The sequence below is a fragment of the Nyctereutes procyonoides genome, unplaced genomic scaffold (genome assembly GCF_905146905.1).
Source record: "Nyctereutes procyonoides isolate TBG_1078 unplaced genomic scaffold, NYPRO_anot_genome, whole genome shotgun sequence".
Classification (NCBI taxonomy): Eukaryota; Metazoa; Chordata; class Mammalia; order Carnivora; family Canidae; genus Nyctereutes; species Nyctereutes procyonoides.
Window position 1 is genome coordinate 7,737,841 of NW_026575148.1, and position 20,437 is coordinate 7,758,277.

Sequence of the window (20,437 nt, forward strand, 5' to 3'; positions counted from 1 at the left end):
TTTCTAGAGATGATGGGTGTGACAACAAAGAGGAAGGGAGACAATAATTTCTCCTTATTATTGGCCATTGCCTTTAACATTTCTCCTGGCCTTTCAAACTGGCATGCTTCCCTCTGCCTCTAAGTGGCTCATGTTTCAAAAATATTTTGAGAGAATTGTTCCAGCGTGTTTTCTATCCTATACTGAAAATCTCTGGTTATATGTTCTAGAAAAACTTGGTCTGATTAATAAACAGGAAAGAAGGGTTCACAGAAAAGATCACCTGATAGACCTCTCTTCAGTTCCAGATCTGCTCTGTGACACTCTCTTTTCTTCATCCTTTCTGGAAATGCCTGAATTATACCCTAATGGTCAATGAACTCTTTGTGCTTTAAGGAGGGAGAGTTGAGGATCTGTTTGACTTTTGCTGAAGCTAGTCAATTAACACCTTGAGGTAGTAGCAGATGTTACTACCTGGAACACATAATGACCTTTGATTTGAAAGAAGCCAGCACTTTAAAGTTTTAGTTAATTATGTTTGAGATAATTCACAGCTGCTCTGGGGCCCTCGCCTCTTTCATTGACACTAAGCCATATTTTAACTCACCCCCAGATGTACCAAGTCTATTCATTGACTCAATGAGTCATTAATTGCCTTTAAAGTTTCATTAGAAGCAGAGACATTGCTAAAGAGCTTGTATTAGTCACCCTTTGATCCATGTTCAGTTAGACATTTGAACAAGAATTGATAACGTAACCAATGATGTCAAAAAAGAGAGACTAAGGCGGGTATTGGATTCTCCACTGTCCAGGTCCAATAAATAATGAAAAATGTAAAGGACCTCTTGGAATGGCTTCCGGTCAGCCAGTGTGAGATGCTGCAGAGGTTAGATAATAGATTGTCGTAGATGATAGTTTGTGTGAGCTCACATGTTTGCCCTGTCTCGCCCTCCTTTCTGCGTCCTCATTTCTAGGTCATTTTTTGCTACTACCCCTTTCACATAAATAGCACATTTGCTCAAGACATAGAGTTTATTTTGAAGGACACAGGTAATTCAAAAGCTATTTATGTTCGGATACTACTTACCTAACTTAAATAGCCCAGCAATGATGAAATACTAGCATAGCATAATCTAAAATAGTTTGGCCTAGCTTATTAAGTTGTTATGATGCACATTACAAGCTCATTTGCTGTAATTAATTAGTGGAGCAAGGATAGAGCCTCAGCTTTAATTGCTTCTATCTAACAAATGTTTTCGAGGAGAGTTCATTTATTAAGAGCAAACTGAGAAGGGTACGTATGCAAAAAGCTCCTTTTGTTCTCTCTTCACTTTACATTTTTTTCAATGCTATTATTTAAAATAAAATTTTTAAAGGTCTAAATAGAAGCAAGTATTGTGTTTCTTTGCCAGCAGTGTTTTTTACTAAATTGACATTTCCTAAAATATCATCTTTACATGCAGTGTGTTTTCCTCCCAATGTTGCTGGCTGATCTTCATGCTTTAACTCTTTCAAATCCTTGGACTGCTGAGGGGCTAGAGTTGGGAGCAACGATGGGATGGGATTCCATTTTCTCCCTTGCCTTGTCAAGTCTCCAGAGTAAGGTGAGATGACAAGTATAATTTCGCACTGTGAAAACAGCAATATGAAACCAATGGAATAGATAATACTGTGTGTTGATATCAGCCCCCTGAACTAGTATTATTATTTTTTTATGGATATTCATTTTTATACTGTCAACATGCAAACAGTAATAGTTCTTTCATTATTTAGCTCTGAATAATTTTCAAGGTGACTTTTTACATATATTGTTTCCTTTAGTCATATTCCAAACACTGAAGCTGGCTGGGCAAAGTCCTGTTCCTCTTCCTTTACAAGTAATGGGACTGACATTGAAACATGCTAAGGGATTTGGCTGAGAGCATGTATCTGTGTTTAGTAGAGACTAGAAACAGACCTGGCCTTCTGATAGCTGGCACATATCCCTCTATACTATTGTTGTTAAAGATTTTAAACATATGGGAACTCAATGAAACAGATACCCACAAAGCCACCTTCTTAGATTTGATAAATGTTAGCCTTCTGTTTACTTGCTTCAGATCATTTTTTGTTTGAGCGTTTGAAATCAAGCAGGCATTGTAAATGCATCTAATACTGTCCTTCCCCCATCTCTTTTGCATCCTTCTGCTCTCCCTTGAGAGTCACCATAATCCTGAATTTGTTGGGAAGCCTTCCCATGAAACTTCTCAGAGTTTGTATTTATATATCCATGAACATATACAATATTATGTTATGCTTTAAAATTTAACATATGAGGAATCATATGTACCATTTTGCAACTTCAGTTCTGTCCTACTTCTTCAGTAGTATGTTCCCAAAATTTATTCCTATAAATCTAGTTCATTCATTTCAACAGGTGCATAGTATTCTATTGTATGAATAAGCCATGTTTATTATTCCATTCTTTATTTATGGACATTTAGGTTATTGTCCATTTCTCCCTATTTCAAACAGTGCAGTAAAGAATATCTTTGTGCAAAAGAATATCTTTCCTGCTTGGCAAAAGGTACAATAATTTCTCTTGGCCTGAAGGATGTACCTAGGAGTTTAATTAATATGCTATACTCATTTTCAAGTTTTCTAGGGGTTAGCATATCTCTTTCCAAAGTAGTTGTGCTAATTCGTTCTGCCACAAGCAACATATAAATTCTCTTTCCCTATATTTTTTCCAATAATTGGTTCCATATTGTTCTCTCCTACTTCCCTAATTCCACTGGTGTATAATGATTCCTCCTTGTTTTAATTTGATCCTTATGTTTACCTGTCTTTCCCTATACTTAGTGGTCACTGAGATGTCTTCTTCAGCCAATTACCTGTTTATACTATTTGCTTTTTTTTCTGTTGAACTTTTTGCAGTAATCTTATTATGTATAGGAATTTCATATATATTCTGGATATTTTAGCAATTATATCTTCTCCCAATCTGTGACTTGTCTCAACCTTGCCTATGGTGACTTTTTTGTGGTACAAAAGATTTTTATTACAATGTGCAATATGATTTATTAATATTTCCCCTTGTTTTTGTAATATTCTGCCTTTTAAGAAATTCCCTAGACTGACATCATAAAGATATTCAACTATATTTTGAGAGGGCTTAAAGCTTTTTAGGTCTCTTTTTTTAAGATTTTATTTACTTATTCATGAGAGACAGAGAGAGGCAGAGACACAGGCAGAGGGAGAAGCAGGCTCCCTGTGGGGACCCTGATGCGGGACTCGAACCCAGGACCCCGAGATCATGACCTGAGCCAAAGGCAGACGCTCAACCACTGAGCCACCGAGATGCCCCCCTTTATAGGTCTTATAATCATTTTGAACTTATTTTTTGTGGATGTTGAGAGTTAGAAATCTACTTTTACTTTTCCCTTGTGGATAGCAGTTATCCCAGTGACATTTATTGACTAATCCATACTTCAACTTTTGACTTTTTTAAATTTAGTTTTTATTTTCTATCAAATGGCATGTACAAAATACAAATGCTCAAGAATTCTACAGTCTATTTTAGAAATGAAAACTAGAAGTTCCCTGCCATTATACCTCTTACCATTTCCTGCACCCCAAATATAAATGCTATTTTATTTCTTTTAGTCTTTATAAAGTTAAAAAAAAAAAAAGAAAGACAAAAGAAAAGAAAAAACTCTTTGTCCCTTAATCATATGCTTGTGATAACAGCTCTTAATTTGTCATATTGGGACATTAGTCTTTAAACTTTGGAAGTTGAGGGTGTTTGTTTCTGTTCTCCTAAACTAATGATACTGTAATGTTGGTTCAATAAATATTCCATATTTACATTATTTTCATTATGCAAACTATTTACAAATGATCTTTGTACTATACTTTAATTACTTTTTCTTTCCTGCACATTTTTGGGTTTGTTTTTCTTGGAGTTATGGACTTATTTTATTCATGTATTTATTTTTTATGATCTTATCATAATTCGCCCCAAGCTATTTCTTATATAAATCTCCTCTTATATTCAAACACTTCCATTTTCTGACAATATTGTCTTTTAAAAAATATTTTAATTGAGATATAATTGACATGTTACAAATTTGTTAGAGGGGTACAACATAATGATTCAATATTTGTATACATTGAGAAATTATCTCAAAAAAAAAAGAGAAATTATCTCTACGTTAAGTTTAGTTAACATCCATCACCTCACATAGTTACAATTTTTTTCCCTTGGGATAAAAAATTTTAAGATCTATTCTCCTAGCAACTTTCAAATGTATAACATGGTATTATTCACTATAGTCACCATGCTGTACATTATATACGCATGACTTATTTATTTTATACCTGGAAGTTTGTACCTTTTGATTCCCTTCACCCATTTTGCCCATTCCCCAACCTTCCTACATATAAATGAGATTAAATAGTATTTATCTTTCTCTGCCTGACTTATTTCACTTAGTGTTCCCAAGATCTGTTCATGTTGTTATGAATGGCAAGATATTCTTTATTTATGAGTGAATAATATTCCATTGTGTATGTTTACATTTTCTTTATCCCTTTATCCATTGTGAGTAATAGTGCAGTGACCATAGGGGTAATGTATCTTTTCAAATTAGTGTTTTCATTTCCTTTGGGTAAATACCCAGAAGTGGAATTGCTGGATCATATGGTAGTTCTATTTTTAATTTTTTGAGGGACCTCCATGCTGTTTTCCATAGAGGCCATACCAATTTACATTCCTACCAACAGTGCACAAGGATTTTCTTTTCTTCACGTCTTCTTAAACACTTGCTATTTTTTGTCTTTTCGATAACAGCTATTCTAACAGATGTAAGGTGATATCTATTGTGGTTTTGATGTGCCTGTATCATCATCAGGCACTTTTTAAAGATGGCTGTCTCAGAGCTCTCTGACCTGCAATCTGGACAAGTTGTTCTCTTGGAGATAAATAGCTGGTGTCTTGAGATCTCCTGTTATCATCCTGGGAATTCCCTTTGCTTCCCTCTTGTATTAGATTGCTTGTTTTCTGGATCCCATTCTTCCTCTCTTTGCTTAATTCCCTTAATTCAGTGGAATATATTCGTTAGTAGCTCCCTAAGAAAGAGTACATGTTAGATAAAGTTTTGGGGACCTTTAACACCTGAAAATATTCTCTCCATAACTTGACAAGGTATATGTTTTTAGATTATGTTCCTCGGGTTACATTTTCCCTCAGAATTTTGAAGGCATTGTCCTACTTTCTAGTAATGCTCTTAAAAAGTCAGAGCCATTTTATCCCTAATCTTCATTAATAAGAGAGGACCGGAAATATAGAAGAATCTTCCTGAGCTGCAGAGCATGAGTCCCTTAATGCTAGTGTGGAGTAACAATGAAAGAATTTGGAAGAAACTAATGCATGGTCACTCTCTTCCTGCCTGGGGGAGGTGGGCAAGGGACACCTATAGGACCCCAGTGAGGAGAGAAGTCAGTAAGTGAGGATACATGAGCTTCCTGTGGGCCAAGTGAAAATAGATTTGTATTGTCTTCAAAGAATCTCCCCCAGGAACTACCTCCTAGGCCTGGAGACCCCAGCAGTAAGAAAGTATGGGTATACTCAAGATCTGGGGAGGTGCACAGGAAGTCAACTGGAAAGTTGCACTGTTGCAATGTGGAGGCTCCAAGGTCAGGGGTCAATCCTCAAAGGGCCCTCAAATTTAACCTTTGCACAGTCAGATTTCAGCATGCACCATGGAGGGCTCAATGGAGATGTTCTCAGTCATACCAAGTTTGCCACTAAAGAACCACTTTGTAAACACTTTTGGAGGAACTACTCCAATGAGAAGAAAAATAATTCTAGGAGATACAACCAAAGATATGGAAAATAAGGATAATTAGATAAATGTACTAAAGGGTATTTTTTGTTCAAAAAAATTATGAGAGGCCAAAGGGCAAACAAACAAACAAACAGAAGCCAACAAAAACCTCTTACTATTCCAGACCTAAAATTCTAGGTAATTCTATGATGGGGAAAAGAAAAGTGTAAACTAAAGGGATGAGAGTGTATCGTAACAACACAGCCTTAAAATCTACAGACCATTATGATGATGTATGATTTTTTTCTTCACAAGAAGTGGGGAAAATCCCCTCCTTATCTTGTACCAGGATGATTCAATGTCAGAAAATATCAATGGATTACAATATATTTGCAGTCTTAAAAATAAAAATCATATATTCATTTCAAGAACTACAGGAAAGTTATTTAATAATAGTAGGCAGCCAATGGTGAGTAAAGCAGTGGTATGCTGGAAATGTAATAAAAAATGATCCACTACCTCTTCCAGACAGCTCTACCTTGAATAAAGGGTGGAAATGAAAATGGAGGTTTGCTTTGTTTTATTTTGTCTTAGATCAGGTTCTCTAGAAACAGAGAGTGACTGTAGAATTCAGGGCAAACGTGTTTTTGAGGAGTATTCTTCAAAAAAAAATCAATAAGGTTAAGGATAAGAAAAGTGGGAAAATGGAGCAAAGATATGATTTCAGGATACATGCCATGTAAGTGACACAATAGAACTGTCCTTCCTGGAGTCAGAGACTGGCCTCTTGCACCTTTGAAATCAGTTGATATATATGTAGTGGTAGTGGGGTGGTGGTGTCATGACATCTCAGGAAAGTTGGCACCTGTCAGGTGAGGGCAATTCTCCTGAGAGAATTGTCTGGTAATCATTCATAGACAGCCTTCACAGCAGCTGAGAGGAGAATGTGCAGGCCCAGTAAATGGATGAGGGCAGGCTGGAGAGGAACAACTTAGCTTCTACCACACTAATTTATATATTAAACTGAAAATTCTAGTTTCTGGATCAAGATTGCATTTTACAACTTGAAGTGATTGTAGGATTTTTTTTTCATATCACATTGAAGATTGCTTGTTTTTATCCCAAGGCAGAGGAAGATGTTCTCCAACTGAAAAGGACAGCAGAAAACAGAAAACAAAAACATTTGTTTCTTTTTTAAGATTTTATTTATTTATTCATGAGAGACACAGAGAAAGAGAGAGAGGCACAGACACAGGCAGAGGGAGAAGCAGGGTCCACGAAGGGAACCGGATGTGGGACTTAATCCCGGGTCCCTAGGATCACAGCCTGGGCTGAAGGTGGCGCTAAATCGCTGAGCCACCTGGGCTGCCCAAAAACATTTGTTTTTGTTATTTGTTATTATTACATCCAATGAGTCCTACATGCTCGACATACTACATATGTATACACCTATTATACACATATGCATATGTACACACGTCGTCACATTTCATGCCACACATACATGTTGGCACATATGTACACGTATGTGTACCTGGATATTTCATCTACTGTCTCATATTCTATAGACTAGAAAAAATCAGTGATATATTCTTACAATGATCTTATAAGTAGCTACTGTTAACATCGGTATTATATATGCATTAAGATCTAAATGACTGTTATTGCTAGAGTGAAAGTGTAGATGATATTCATATTTTCTTTTTAGCATTCCCCTTCTTTGAAATAAAGAAAGTTGAAAAGAGGGCACTTCTTTTTCTGCCAAAGATCTGGAAACACTTTGTCCCTGGATGGACTTTCAGCCAAATGAGGATCTCCATAGGAATGGAAGAAATCACACGCTCTGCTCCAGGATCCTCCATTTGCCAGGTCACATTGCTTTACTTTGGATTTCTACCATCTGAGAGAAGGTCAGTCCAAAGACCTAAGACCTACCATGGTGCTGCAGATTGCTGAGCAACGCCAGGGAATATGTCCTCTTGTGTCTTTGCCAGGTAAGGATCTGAAGATGAGATGTTTGCATCCCCGGTACCTCACATTTTGTGCCAAACCAGGACTGCACTGCAAGAACTCTCTTTGCCAATTTTCCTTTATTAAAAAGATACTCCTCTCCATGCCCAAGAATAATATTATGGAAAAGGATAACCATTTAGCTGTGTTTGACCATGGTCCTAAGGAATTCAGCAGGATCCCACAGAATTCCAAACTACACATTTTTTAATTCATAAGCAAAGGATGAAAGGTACATCATTGGACATGATAATAGAAAATATGCAAATCTTTAGAATGCTTTACAGTGTCCCCAGAATGCAAAGCTTCGATATGATGGATGTCATGTACCATGGTTATATACATAGTATGCAAACATTATTCTCTGAGCAATAATAAAATATGCTTCTTTGGAAATTGTGAAAGCTGAGCTGACCATTAAGGATTTGGCATTTCGTTTTGCTGTATGGAAAGACATTTAGCATGTGGTTTCACACCCAGTATTTGGGAGGTGGTCCAAGCTCAGTGGTCCTAGACATAGTCAACATCCGCTTCTTCTAGGATTTAGATAGCCCCACTAACATTCAGAATCTCCGGGCACACATTGCACCATTATTTTAAAGCACCTTTCTTAGTGCCAGACAACAGGCAAACACTAGTGAAGTTCCAGGGAGAGGCATGTTTATTTGTTTTCTGTGGTTCAGAAACCATTTCCGTTTGCTTGAATAAGACAGTGTCTAAAAGCAACTTCCTTTCTTTTCCCATGGCTCCTTGAAATGGCAAATTATTAAAATTATCAGGATTACTGGCGTGAGAATGAATGAGAGGTGATCTCATTTTGGAGGAGGCACTGAGCAGAAGAAAAGATTTGAAAAATTAACATAAATCCATTCTATGGGACTCAAGGTTGGGTTTTTTGGGTGATTGTTTGGTAATTCCTCTCTTCCCTCCCTTGATAAACACACACACACACACACACACACACACACACACAAACCCCTTGGTTACTACATCATAAAGATGATTCACCTCGGGAATTCAGCCCATGTCACTACTCAGGAGAGGTCATAAATGAGAAGAAAACAATGAACAATGAAGTAGAATTAACAAACAAATGAAGTTGCTGAAAAGGAAACTTTGTTTATAGGTGGCTTTCTGAGTACAGAGAGATCTGGTATATCGATACTAGATTGCTAATCAGAAAATCTGGAGTCTGACCCCTGCTCTGACACCCATGTGAGTTTGGATGAGACCCATAATCATACCAAGCTTCAGTTTCCATTTCTATAAAATGCTGAAACTAGTTGCTTTGCTTACTCCAAAGAATTATTGCTAAGTGTCGAATAAGAGAACATGTGAAAATATGTCATGAACTACAAAGCACTTTACTAATATACCAGTAGAGCATAAATATGTTAAACCTAAAGATTGAATTGGTTTTCTTAACTTTGTCCCTTCCTATTTGTTCCCTGTGCCATGAGGCCCTCATCATCTCAATTCCTACTCAAAACTGGTCTCCTATTTCCAGTCCCATACTTCAAAATCTTTTCAGTCTCTTCTGTTATTGAAAGCTGGTAAATCTTCCTAAATTACCATTTTCCTCGACAATGTCTTAACTCTTGGAAGCCACTGAAATCCCATGTGGTATTTTAAAATAATAAAAATAAGATGCTATGATAAAGGCATAATGTGGGTGCTAATGTAATCTAGATATCAATTTAGATCTCTCTGTTGCTTGAGAATCAGGCATCTAAATAAATTGGTTCCTATTCCCGATTCCATAGCCCATAATTGGTCAAAATAATGTCACATACATTATTGAGAACATGCTTGCTAAAGATTGCTAAATTGATCTGGGCCTTCCCCCCCCCCCCCCCAAATGATAGAAACTCAACTTAATGGGATTTCTGGGTGGCTCAGTGGTTGAGCATCTGCCTTTGGCTCAGGATGTCATCCCGGAATCTTGGGATCGAGTCCCACATCAGGCTCCTCCCTGGGGAGGCTGCTTCTCCCTCTGCCTGTGTGTCTCTGCCTCTCTCTTTCTCTCTGTGTCTCTCATGAATAAATAAATAAATAAAATCTTTTTTTAAAAAAGTGAATCTATTTACTTTTAAAAGATATATATATATATATATATATATATATATATATTTAAGATTTTATTTATTTATTCATGAGAGACACACACACAGAGAGAGAGAGAGAGAGAGAGGCAGAGACACAGGCAGAGGGAGAAGCAGGCTCCAAGTAGGGAGCCCAACTCGGGACTCAATCCTGGGTCTCCAGGATCACGCCCTGGGCTGAAGACCGCACTAAACCGCTGAGCCACCCAGGCTGCCCCAGATTCACTTTTATAACTAAAAAATAGAAAAGAAGTATGGCTTCAGGCATGGCTAGATCTAGTATCAACAGAATTGTATCAACAGAATTCTGCCTTTTTCTTTTTGCTCTAGTTTCTCTCTGTGTTGTCTTCACTTGAAGACAGTGTCTCTTCATGTGATAGACATGCTAATGAATGATTAATTAAGATTTATTAGCAGTTAATTAGTGCTACAATTTAAAAAATAAAATAAAAATGGTTTAAACAAGATATTTCTCACTTATGGGTCTAGATGTAAATCATATAGACAACTATGTCCTGTAAAGTCTTCAGATACCCATTCTTAAAAGTGTGAATGGCCATCTCTCAATCACCCTTTGGTGATTGGTAATACTAGAAAGTATTACCATTGGTAACACTAGGAAGGGTTTTTATTTTCCATGACTCTTTTGGGTAAATATTCATCATTGCTACAACCTAACCACATGTTGTCTTTTTAAAAATCATTGTGAAGTTATTATAACCTTAGGAATATTTACTAAATCTACTATTTAGAAAACTGCTATTTTTATCAGGTTAGTGCTTTCAACTTTGGCTGCTACACCTTAGAATCATCTGAAGGATCTTAAGAAAAAAATGGATTCCAAGATTCCATTGTGGACCAATTAAATCAGAATATCTAGGCAATAGAGCCTGGTTTGTTTGTTTGTTTATTTAATTATAGGTTTGGGGGCACCTGGGTGGTATAGTCAGTTGTGTCTGACTTCGTTTTGGCTCAGGTCATAATCTCAAGGTCATGAGATTGAGCCCTGTATCAGGCTCTGTGCTTTGGACTCTCTCTCCCTGTCCCTTTGCCCTTCCCTGACTGTACTTGCTTTCTCTCTAAAATAAATAAATAAATAAATAAATAAATAAATAAATAAATAAATAAATAAATAAAATAAATGTAGGTTCATCACACTGGTGTCCATATGCAGCTAAGATTAATATTGTTTGAGGTCTATGTGGACTAATTGGTCTTCCCTAAACAAAAAAAAATTTTTTTAAAGATTTTATTTATTTATCCATAGAGACACACACAGAGAGAGAGGCAGAGGCACAGGCAGAGGGAGAAGCAGGCTCCATGCAGGGAGCCCGACATGGAACTCGATCCAGGGTCCCCAGGATCAAACCCCGGGCTGCAGGCGGCACTAAACCGCTGCGCCACCAGGGCTGCCCAACAAAATTTGTCCAAAATGGAGTAAGAAAGACAGAATGACTTTGTCTTGTATCTGGTCACATATATGACTTAGGTATTCTCTAATGTCTCCATCATCTGAAGATGTAAGAACTCCAAGCATCTTCCTAGTCATGGGTTTTTGGACTCACTCTCAAGAAGGATCCCAATTCCCTGTCCTCCCCATGTCTCTGACCCTTTGGCTGGCAGGGCGTATTCTGTTGTTTGGACCCTGTGGCTCATCTTTGCTGATGAATAGTCTTATCATAATTTCCATTTTGTCTAGACTAAAGCTCAGGGCAGCACACACTGTTTAACAATTGAAAGAAATATCCTGAGCTCAGACCTGCCCTAGGACACTCTTCTAAAGCTCCCATTTGCCTTAATATATGTGCAGAGGCCCCTTGCAGCCTAGAGTTTGGCATTATACCAAGCAACTATCTTTTGCTTATCCAGTGTCATAAATTCATCAGTAAGCCTATTTATTTAACTTGGTTTCTTTCTCAAATGACTTTACAAAATGTTAGTAACTGAAAGTCAGGTTCAGAAAGAATTTATGTTTATGGTCAGGCATTTTCAATGACAGAAATCTGGTTACTGAAACATCTGTGTCTTTCCATCCCTTTTCTTCAGCCATTGTTTAGAAGGCACCATATTTGACTCCAGTGAAAATGTGAGGTGCCAGTTTAGAGGCGGAATCTGCACCAGCTGTTAGGAGGGACATGAGAATCACATAGTTACCTGCTATAGCTGTTACTTCTAGTCTACAAGGAATGAGCTTAGTGTTTCACTAAGAAGAAAAGGAAAGAAAGAGCAGGGGTTGGTAATAAAGGATAGCATGGTATCCTTACAAAAGTGTTTGGGTGTAGCTGGTGAGGAAGAAAGATAAAATTGATCCACCCATCACCATCGGGGACTGAGTCCTGCAAAATAACTATTGACTGGATTATTACCTTCTTTCTCATTGCAGTTGTAAATCAAATCCTGGGGTAGGTGAGTTCAGATACCTCTAACCTCTCAGGAACACTGGAGTGCTAATAATCAGGTGTCTAGTTGCCCATGTTTTACTCATATGCCACAGCACCCCCGCAGCTAACCAGTAGAGGGTTAAGCTTTTGTTGAGTTCCCATGTCAAGGGTGATGGTGGGCTCTGTTCTGGGCCTACCAAGAACTGCCTCTAAGGAGCCAGGTCCTCCATTGAGGCAGTCTGGTGGGGAAAGAGTCTGGCTTTGAAGCCTGATCTACAGTTTCCTTGCAGTTTCATTCCAGGGGATGAATGAAAAATGCCTAACAATGTGTAAGAGGGGCTCAATAAATGATATCCGTAGGAAGGGAAGATACCAGGAGGGAAATCATAAACACAAAGTGGGTGCTGAGACAACAAACATATCAGCAGGGGAATTTAATTTAGGAAGTGATCCAAGAGAAAAGAAAGCTGACAAAGGTTGACAGCTGTGGTTGTAGAGAAGGATGTGAACTTACTCATTTTTTTTTCTCTTGCATCAATCTTCATGAAAAGTGGAAATGGGCTGATTCTGATGGCAGTAATCTTGGACTACCCATAGTCTTTGCACAAGTCAGCAAAGAGTAGTACTATAATGGACCTGGATCTTTCTAAATATGACTGTTTATACTATTATTAAATAATTTACTGTTTTGAGTCCTGGTTTCCTCACTTGTAAAGAGAGTGAGATATACCTGTCCTTTTCTCTGGGGTTTTCAAAGCTCAAATTCAGTAGTGTTTATCCATTTTTATTTATCTCATTTGTTCATTTAACAAATATCTATTGTCTACTATGCATCAAGCACTGTTCTGGGTGCTGGAGATATAGAAATGAACAGTGCAGGATAACATCCTTGCTTTTATGGAGCTTACATTTTAGCAGTAGGCAAAAGATAATAAGGAAATAAGCAAATAAATGTCCAATATATCAGGTATCAACAATTGCTATGAAGAAAATACATAGGTAAAGGGGATAGAATTACTGAAAAAGCTTTGTAAACTATGAAGAACTACGCAAAATTAAGATTTTACCCTATTTCAAACTCGACTGAATAATAGGATTAAGCTCAAGGTCTTTGGCACTGGAGAGTGCATTTGACATTTTCAAACAAGAGGAATTTCTGTTATTGCTCATTACAAGATCAGCCTTTTTTAAAAGGCCCCATTTTCCCACCTTCTCTTAAGTCCTTATATTGGCCCGAGGCTTCTTGGAAATGACTCATCCTCTTTAAAATAGAGGGAAATTTAAGTCAGCATCAGAAATATCTAGGATTTGAGTGTTTTCTAAATCTTAATTCTAATCTTTCTGTCTATGGAAAGTTCTTTTTCTTATTTTGCCTAATCCCCATTTTGGGAAATAGAAGCACTCTTCTTTTTTCTTTTCTTTCTTTTTGTGAACTCCTCAGTGCTTTATTTTGTTTTAATGTCTGTTGAAGATAGAATCATATTATCTTTATAGGTGCTACGTATTGAATATTAATCTTCAATAGAGGTTACACTCAGTTCATTTAATGTAATTTCTTGATTAATGTTAAAAGCGTACTTCTCAAACATTTATGACTGTCTCTAAATGGAAGGCATGTCTTTGAATAGAAAGAATAGCAAATCACTATTCTTTCACCAGTGTGGGCACAACTGAATTAAAAGTGAAGCTAGAAGCCAGTTGCAGTTTTTATTTTAACATGGAAATAGAGCACTCTCACCCAAGAGTCTGAGTGCTAGCAACTCCACCTGGAAGGATTGCTTCCATATAATATAAATTGCCTTTAGGCGTAAGGTAATAGATTCTAATTATTTTTGATATTCATTCCATTAAGCTGAACTACTTTAAAATGGAACTCTCCTACATTAAAACTCAGTAGTAACTGTTCATAATCTCTTGTTCTAAGATACTTTATTTTAATTTTTTTTTAATTTTTATTTTTTTTTAATTTATGATAGTCAGAGAGAGAGAGAGAGAGAGAGAGAGAGAGGCAGAGACACAGGCAGAGGGAGAAGCAGGCTCCATGCACCGGGAGCCCGACGTGGGATTCGATCCCGGGTCTCCAGGATCGCGCCCTGGGCCAAAGGCAGGCGCCAAACCACTGCGCCACCCAGGGATCCCCTTCCCAAGCTTATTTAACAGTGACAAGACATTAGCTTTTTCTCAAAGGTCAAGGAGGGGTTGATGGCTAGATGCTGTGAACAACTCCGATGCAGAAGTTTTCCTTCACTTGCTTCCTGGACTCAAAGAACAAATATTAAGAATCGATAGAGGATTTTATAAAAGGATGTGCCCTTAAAGTGAGGTGCAGAATATGGACTATATTGTGACTTTGAAAATATGAGGCTTTGCACCACTATTCAATATTATTAGCTTTAAATTGTCCTCAAAGTTTAAATCCAGGGATTTTTCTCTACGTTTATATCTCCAAATATTTTTGATTTGTATGAACTAGAAAAGACCCCTGCATTTTTATTTTTAAAAATTGCTAAGAAGGCTAAAAAAAAATTAAGATAGCATTGAGATCCTAAAACTGAAATCCAATTTAATAGTCTCAGTATGAGGGTGAGTACTTTTTAAAGCAACAGTTCATTATCACTTCCCTGTCTTCAATTTATTCTTTTGTTTTTTAATGGAATTAAAGGTTTTATTTTTTGCTGTTTGTTAAAAGAAAATAAAGTTCTACATGATATGAACACCAAAACAAACACTCATTTAATTAGGTATTTAAATATTCACTAAAACATTATCTATTTCTTTCTAAAATCCTACTTAAAAAAATCAATTACTTGCTTTGAAAAGTAGACTTTTTTAAACGTTTGTGTGTGTTGTAATTTCCAGTATGAAACTTGCCTTTTTAAATTAAAACTGAGGATCAGAGACAAATGACCTGTTGCATTTTTTTCTTTCTTAGTTTGCCTACCTTTCCTCTCCAGTCTCAATAGGCTGTGTCTTTGTGCACCTGAAGGAGAAGACAAACTTCTTTTTTTGAATAAAGCTATTCTATACAACTTGCTGGCATAAGTGAGAGGAATTCTCTCAGGCATGCTCTTTTTTCCTCCATTTCCTCCCACTATCTTGACCAGAGGTTCTCTCTACCCATACTCTAATCTCATAATCTGAAAAGAAAAAGAAAACGTTGTTCCAGCTCATTCTGGTTTGAAATAGGCCTTTGAGCTCTATTTACAAAGAGTCATTTCCATGACAATATCAAAGCCCTCAATTTCTATTCGGTGTTATAAAGAGGAAAATCTCTCATTCAAGTGACCCTTCAGACCTGTATTTTTTCCAAGGTGTGAGATCAGATGTGAAATGAGCCCATAAAGAAACTGGTTGGGAAAAACCAATAACTACACCCTGGGATTCTTTCCTGGGGTGTTAACAGTTCCATGTAACCCTCAGTTCTATTTGCATTAGTCCTCTGTTGAATATAAGAATTAGAGAAAGCACTTTAAATAAGGAAATTGAAACTTTATCCACTTCTATTCTATATTCTATTGAAAGTCTAAGGACATTTGATAAAATAAAATCACTTTTGTATAGGTAGTGGCACTTCCAAGAGATTAAAAAATGCAAATAAATAACTAAGGAATTTGCAAGATGAGTATTTAAAGTGCAGTCATATCTGTTGTTTCTTTAATGCTGATGAAAGCCATCCTGCAAAAGGAACCTCAGTATTTTCGGTAGCCTTAGAAACAGGAAACTTTGTTATGGTGAAATTTTGAATACAAATTCTGCTTTTGGTATTTTTCAAAACACTGGAGATAGTGAAATAAGACAGAAATATGCTAAACTTTAGAAATATTCACTTTTCCAAAAGCTGTTCTGAGTTTCCGATGGAATTTTATTCCTTTTCTTATTTTGTAGGAACGATTTTGGCTATTAAACTGCAGAGTGAATCTGACTGTTAAGATCAAGAAAATCTTGGATACACGTTGAATTAATGCTATAAACTTTCTTATATGTCTTCAGATGCTTTGGAGGAAATTAAATAGACAAGGGGACTGATTCCCATCCAGTCTACTGCCATTTGTGAAGTAAAAATTACCTCTGAACACAGAGCTTCATAGTAATTGCATAATTATTTTTGTTTTCTCATCAATGCCAGCCTGCTACGAGTGAGGTACAGCAGTCTGAAAAGAAGTAATCTGAGATGGAATTCTAACAAATTAAAAAATATTTCCTGCAGCCACCCCTCTTCTTTCTGATTTGTAAAAAGCCATTTCAAGAATTTATGGTGACACTGTAAAAAAAGTAAACTAAAGATCAATATCTCTGATGAATGTAGATGCAAAAATCCTCCACAAAATTCTAGCAAACTGTATCCAACAATACATTTAAAAAAATCATTCTCCTCAATCAAGTGGGATTTATTCCAAAGATACAAGAGTGCTTCAATATTTGCAAGTCAATCAACATGATACATCACATCAATAAGAGAAAGGATAAAAACCATATGATCATTTCAATGGATGCAGAAAAAGTATTTGACAAAGTACAACATCCATTCATGATAAAAACTGTCAACAAAGTAGATTTAGAGGGAACATACCTCAACATCACAAAGGCCAAAATGAAAAACCGACAGCTAAAATCATACTTCATGCAGAAAAACTAAGAACTTTTCCTCTAAGATCAGGAATAAGACAAAGATGTCCACTTGTACTCTTTATTCAACATAGTACTGGAAGTCCTAGCCACAGCAATCAGACAACAAAAAGAAATAGTGCTTGCTTCTGCAGCACATAATTTAAAGAATTGGAACAATGCATGGAAGATTGGCATGGCCACTGTGCATGGAAGACATACAAATTTATGAAGTGTTCCATATTTAAAAAAAAAATCAGCCAATCAATAAAAGACATCCAAATTGGTAAGGAAGAGGTAAAACTTCCACTATTTGAAGATGATATGATAGTGTATATTGAAAACCATAAAGAATCCACTAAAAAACTACTAGTACTGATAATTCAGTAAAATCATAGGGCACAAAAATTAATATACAGAAACCAGTTGCATTTCTATATAATAATAATGAAGTAGCAGAAAGAGAAAGTAATAAAACAATCCCATTTACACTTGCACTAAAAAGAACAAAATACCTAGGAATAAACTTAACTAAGGAGGTGAAAGGGCCTATACTCCAAAAACTGTAGAACACTGATGAAAGAAATTAAAAATGACATAAACAAATGAAAGATGTTCCATGCTCATGGGTTGGAAGAACAAATATTGTTAAAATGTCCATTCTAGCCAAAGCAATCTATAAATTTTAATATAATCCCTATCAGTATTTTTCACAGAACTAGAACAAATGATCCTAAAATATGTATGGAACCACATATTTTAAAGCCCAAAGAACCAAAGCAATCTTGAAAAAGAAAATCAAAGCTAGAGGTATCACAGTCCCAGGTTTTAAGATGTACTACAAAGCTGTAGCAATCAAAACAGTTTGGTGCTGGCACAAAAATAGACACATAGGTCAACAGAATAGAATATAGAGCCCAGAAATAAATCCATGGTTTTATGAACAATTAATCAATCACAAAGGAAGCAAGAAGATACAATGGGGAAAAGGCAGTCTCTTCAACAATGGTGTTGGAGAAACTGTACCACTTTCTAATACTATGCATAGAAATAAACTCAAAATGGTATAAGGACCTAAATGTGAGACCTAAACCATAGAATTGCTGGATGAGGGATGCCTGGGTGGCTCAGTGTCTGAGCATCTGCCTTTGGCTCAGGATGTGATCTCAGGGTCCTGGGATCGAGTTCTGTACTGGGCTCCTTGCAGGGAGCCTGCTTCTTCCTCTTCCTATGTCTCTGCTTCTCTCTGTGTCTCTCATGAATAAATAAATAAAATCTTAAAAAAATAAAAATAAAATTCCTAGACAAAAACATAGGCAGTAATCTCTTTAATACCAGTTGTAGCAATACTTTTCTAGATATGTCTCCTCAAGCAAGAGACTCAACAGCAAAAATAAACTATTGAGACTACACCAAAATAAAAAGCTTTTGCACAGTGAAGGAAAGCATCAACCAAACAAACAAACAACAAAAAAAACAACTTAGTAAATGGGAGAATGTATTTGCAAATGATGTTTCCAATAAAGGTTTAATACCCAAAATATATAAAGATTCATACAATGCAACATAAAAACCCCCAAAATAATCCAATTAAAAATGAGCAGAGGGTTACCCAGCTGGCTCAGTTGGTTAATTGACTGGGTCTTGATTTTGGCCCAGTGCCTTAGAATTGAGGTCCACATCAGGCACTGTGCTCAGGGGGCAGTCTGTGTGAGAATTTTTTCTCCCTCTGCTCCTCCCCCTGCTCTCTCTCTTTCTCTCAAATAAATAAATAAATAAATAAATAAATCTTTTTAAAAAAATGAGCAGAGGAACTAAAAAGACATTTTCTAAACAAGGTATACAGATGACCAATAGATACATGAAAGGATCGACATCACTCATCATCAGGGAAATGCAGATCAAAACCACAATGAGATGTCACCATACACCTGCCAAAATAGCTAAAATCAAAATCAACAAGAAATAACAAGTGTAGTGAGAATGTGGGGAAAAGGAATCTGTTTGTGTTGTTGATGGAAATGCAAGCTGGTGTAGCCACTGTGGAAAATGTTATGAAGATTCCTCAAAAAATTAAAAACAATTACCATATGATCCAGTAATTTCACTTCTGGGTATTTACCCAAAGAAAATGAAAACACTAGTTAGAAAAGATATATGTACCCCCTGGTTATTCCAGCATTATTTAGAAAAGCAAGCTATGGAAGCTGCCCACATATCCACTGGTAGATGGATGGATAAGGAAGATGTGGTATATATACACAATGAAATATTACTCAGCCATAAAAAAAAGAGTGAAATCTTTCCATTCGCAGAAACATGGATGGACCTAGAGGGTATAATGCTGAGTGAAGAAAGTCCATCAGAGAAAGACAAATACCATGTGATTTCACCTGTGTGTCAAATTTAAGAAACAGAATGAACAAAGAAAAAATATACAAACAAACAAAGCCCATACTCTTAACTATACAGAACAAATTGGTAGTTGTCAGAGGGAAGGTGAGCAGTGGGCTATGTGTGAAATGAGGGGATTAAGAGTACACTTGTGATGAGCAGTGAGCAATGGATACAATTGTTGAATCATTACGTTGTACACCTGAAGCTAATATAGCACTGTATGTTAATTATAGTTGGGTAAAAAATTTCTGAGCAGTGATATAGCTACATAGTATGAAGTGATAAAATAGTAATTATATAATTATTAGATTAACTCCAAAGTCTATGTATTAAAATAATAAACTTCTGCTTGTTAAAATTTTCAGATTATGTTAATCTTAATATATGTATATATATTTATATGAACTATCTCATTTTCCAAAGGATGAGGAAACTTTGGGTATAAGACTATGTTACAAGGATAAGTAAAATACTGTACCTTTCTTTGGCTGACTCCATTTGTATGGCTTGGGCAACTCACAAGAAGGTTGACTTCTTTTGACTCGGTTTCTCTCTTTAAAACATGGATAAAGAGACCCTTGGCTAACAATCACAAATGTTCAAGTCTCAAAGTTAAATTTGCCTTCTGGTAGTTGTAACTAGATGAGAATGAGGAAATAGGATAGCTGAAGAATATTTTATAAAATGAAGACATCTAAGGTTTTCTCTTAGAGCTGGTTAATTAGTATGCCTTTTCCCTTATGTCTGGTCCGAGAAGTTTTGCAGTCAATACTTTAGACTGCGGAACCCACTGTGTGGTAAGGCATTTTTCATTTTAGCTGTCATGTTCCATCGCACTGCTGCTGCCATGACACACTGCTCAGTTTTGGAGGTATGTTTTTAATTATTATTTTTAAAATCTTAGAGTATTTTGGACATAGTAGGTACTTGTTAGAATTGATAATGATGGTGAATTTCTTTCTCCTTCTATGTTATACATTTGATATTTCTGTAGTAAATATTTTTCTCAAAATATTTTAAATTTGCTTTCTGTTCGAAAAGGAGACCACTTTATTGGCAAACATGTGCTTAAGGGTAGTGAACACAGGTTTTGGAGTCAGGAATTTCAACCCTGGCTTTACTAAATATTCTTGGGTAAGTTATTTAACCTTTCTGA

The 20,437-nt window shown here is 36.3% G+C and overlaps 1 long non-coding RNA gene and 1 other non-coding gene across 4 annotated transcripts; both read left to right on the top strand.

Annotated features, from left to right (window-relative positions):
* Nucleotides 1–1,239: 1,239 nt before the first annotated feature.
* On the top strand, nucleotides 1,240–19,513 carry LOC129501675 (uncharacterized). 3 transcript variants are annotated; one of them, XR_008662788.1, is made up of 3 exons: nucleotides 1,240–1,273; nucleotides 7,495–7,780; nucleotides 16,165–19,513. It is a non-coding gene; the product is annotated as an uncharacterized LOC129501675 (long non-coding RNA). The 3 variants fall into 3 exon arrangements; XR_008662787.1 differs by lacking the exon at nucleotides 1,240–1,273 and adding an exon at nucleotides 1,428–1,583; XR_008662789.1 differs by lacking the exon at nucleotides 1,240–1,273 and adding an exon at nucleotides 1,428–1,583 and having other exon boundaries at nucleotides 7,554–7,780.
* LOC129501713 (U6 spliceosomal RNA) lies at nucleotides 17,024–17,132 on the top strand. The gene has a single exon (XR_008662802.1). It is a non-coding gene; the product is annotated as a U6 spliceosomal RNA (small nuclear RNA).
* Nucleotides 19,514–20,437: the final 924 nt, after the last annotated feature.